Source organism: Macadamia integrifolia, chromosome 4, assembly GCF_013358625.1.
Source record: "Macadamia integrifolia cultivar HAES 741 chromosome 4, SCU_Mint_v3, whole genome shotgun sequence".
Lineage (NCBI taxonomy): Eukaryota > Viridiplantae > Streptophyta > Magnoliopsida > Proteales > Proteaceae > Macadamia > Macadamia integrifolia.
The window spans coordinates 22,925,377-22,928,794 of NC_056560.1; positions in this window are offsets into that span (position 1 = coordinate 22,925,377).

Consider the following 3,418-nt stretch of genomic DNA (forward strand, 5'->3'; position numbering starts at 1 on the left):
AAGTGTGAGATATACAGTGATCACAAAAGCCTTAAGTACTTTTTCACCCAGAAAGATTTGAACATGAGGCAGAGGAGATGGCTTGAGCTCATGAAGGATTATGACTGTGACATTCAGTATCATCCCGGCAAGGCTAATGTAGTGGCAGATGCATTGAGTCGGAAGACACAGACTGTGTCGCTCTCATACTTAGCAGTCAGTCCACCACTCGTGCAAGAGGCGATGCTAATGGATGAAACCCTCTTATATAAAGGGGCAACCTTAGAGCTTGAACCTCAACCAGAAAACCTTAAATGGTTGACTGTATCCTTGACGGCTCTATAGGTGCATCCGATAATTAGCCAAGAGGTGATAATGAAGCAACCTTTGGATCCTGAATTGCAGCGGATCAGAGTTAAGGTTCAAGATCAAACAATGAACGACCCAGATTTTGCTTTAGCCAATGATGGGGCATTGATGTTTCGAGACAGATTGTGTGTAACCGATGACTTGGATATACAAGACAAGATAGTGTGAGAAGCACATAGCTCCGAGTACTCACTTCACCCAGGAAGTACCAAGATGTACAAAGACCTCAAACAAAGTTACTGGTGGCCAAACATGAAAGTCACCATAGCTCTGTATTTGGCGACTTGTCTTACCTGCCAGAAAGTAAAAGCTAAGAGGCATCGACCTTATGGTACTCTTTAGCCACTCCCAGTACCAAAATGGAAGTGGGAAAGGCTTACAATGGACTTCGTCACCGGACTACCAAGTACACCTAAGGGAATGGACGCGATATGGGTGATCGTAGATCGGCTTACCAAGATTGCTCATTTCATTCCCATTAAGACCAAGTTCTCCATGGCCAAACTAGCCCAACTTTACATGGACAACATAGTGCGCTTACATAGAGTGCCGGTGAGCATTGTTTCAGATAGGGACCCAAGGTTCACTTCTAGATTTTGGAAAAGCATACAGCGTGCCTTAGGATCACAATTGAATTTGAGTACTGCTTTTCACCACAAACGGATGGTCAGTCGGAGCGAACCATACAGATATTAGAGGACATGCTCAGGGCATGTACAATGGAGATGAGTGGCAGTTGGGAAGAATATATACCTCTTATGGAGTTTGCATATAACAACAGTTACCAAGCTACAATTGGGATGGCTTCGTATGAGGCGTTATATGGCAGAAAGTGCAGGAGCTCCTTTGTATTGGGATGAGGTAGGTGAACGTCGATTGTTAGGACCTGAGATGATACAGATGACTTGTGACAAAGTCGACGTTATTAGAGAACGGATTAAAGCAGCTCAGTCCCGTCAAAAGAGCTATGCGGACACCCGCAGAAAATATATTGAATTTCAGCCAGGAGAAAAGGTATTTCTCAAGATCTCTCCTACTAAAAGGTTGCAAAGGTTCCACAGAAAGGGGAAGTTGAGCCCAAGATACATTGGACCATTTGAGATCTTATCCCGGGTTGGCTCAGTAGCCTACATGCTTGCTCTGCCACCTTCACTTGGGGATGTTCACAATGTATTCCATGTATCCATGCTGAAGAGATACGTGCATGATCCATCTCATGTACTACCCGTGGAACCAGAGTACCTAGAAACTGATATGACCTATACAGAACAGCCAGCTGAAATTTTGGACCGGAAGGTGAAAGCCTTCGCAACCGCTCTATTTCCTATGTAAAGGTGCGATGGGCTGATCATTCACTTGAAGAAGCATCATGGGAGGTAGAGGATGAAATGCAAGCCAAGTACCCTCATCTTTTTGATCAACCAGGTACGAAATTTCAAGGAAGAATTTTTTTAGAAGGGGGGGTAATGTAATACCCTGCTTCCTAAACCCGATCTGATTTCGCGGTTGAACCGGTTTAACCATGCAGGGACCGAACCAGAGGGAGTTAGAGCGGGTTCTTTATGGGCTATGATGGCAAGGGTGACCTTAAACACCGGCTGGCCCGACAAGTCCGAGCCCGTGCCAGAAGAGACGGGAGTGCCCAAGCCATGTACATGCACCTACCATAAGGCCATGTATGGATAAAGCAGGTATTATAGCCGTATTTTAAGGTATATACGTATGCTACATCGTATACCAGGGGTGGGGTTCACGTCAGGCCCGAACTTTGTCAAAATCCCAAGCTTTGGCCCTCAGGTGGGCTGACAGGTGGGTGCACCCACCCACCTGAGTGACCCATCCATGTGCACTATTCATTTATTTAGGAAGTATATATATAGCATTTATGAGTTTCTTTTCTTTTCATTTATGACACCCGTACGTTGGTGAGAATAGAAAAGAGGAGAGAGAAAAGAAAGGGAAGAAGAAGGGAAGAGAAGGAAGAGGAAGATGAGAAGGATTTCAGCGGCACCGAAGCTTGATCTTCCCATTCCGGCATCGGAAGAGTGATCTCCAACTCTAAATCTACATTTGGAGGTAAGCAAAGTCGGGTTCTTTGAACATTCACCATACCCAAGCTTAAACCCTTGATTCGAGTAGGGTTTCTTGAGATCTTGTAAATCCCCTTTTGATATGATGAATCTAAGGTTTAATAGATGATTTATGTGTTGATCTTGAAGGATTTTAAGAGTTATTGACAAGGTGGAAGAAGCATTGTGGGTTTGAAGTGATTTGGAGGGTTTGAAGTTGTTCTTGAGCAAAGAAGGTAAGATGGTTTCCCATCCCTTGAATATAACCTAGATCTAGGTTAGAACCATCCTATAAGACCTTGAAGGTGTGAAGAATGGGTTGGGAAAAGCTCCATTTGAATCCCCAAAGAATGGGGGAAGTTGGGAAGAAACAGCAGATTTCCCGCCAAGACCGGTGGGTGGAACCAGTGGGCCCCTACCCGCCTGTGGGCACCCACCTGAGAGGGCAGGGGCCTTCGGACACGACCGGCGGGCCCAATCGGCAGGCCAACCAGTTGGCCCCTACCCACCGGTCCAAACCGGTGGGTAGGACCGGTGGGCTAGGCAGCCCACCTGTCTGACCCACCTGTGTGGCTCCGAAGGTGATCCTTATGTCCGATTGGACCCAAATTGGACGTGTGAACTTCTTTTAACGTTCTAAACATGATTTTTTCATCGGATCTCATTAATTTTGATCCTAAAATGGTGAAGTACTAACCCCGCTCAATTATGTTAGGTTCACCAAATCCTACCCGTTTCGCACTGGATCTCACCCGTACCGAACGGGAATCCTTGTACGCTACAAGTAAGTGGGGAGAGGACGTTTGGCCTTGTTCAAGGCATTGTTTGGAATTTATTTAATTATATCTAGTCTAGTCATGCCATCATGAATATGCTATGTAGATTAGTCATTCCTCACATTGTTATGCATGTGTGCTATGTTTACTTTCTAAATGCCAATTGAATGAGATGTTTATATGTTGAATGTGGACATCATGGTGCATGATGCATTGATAGACTAG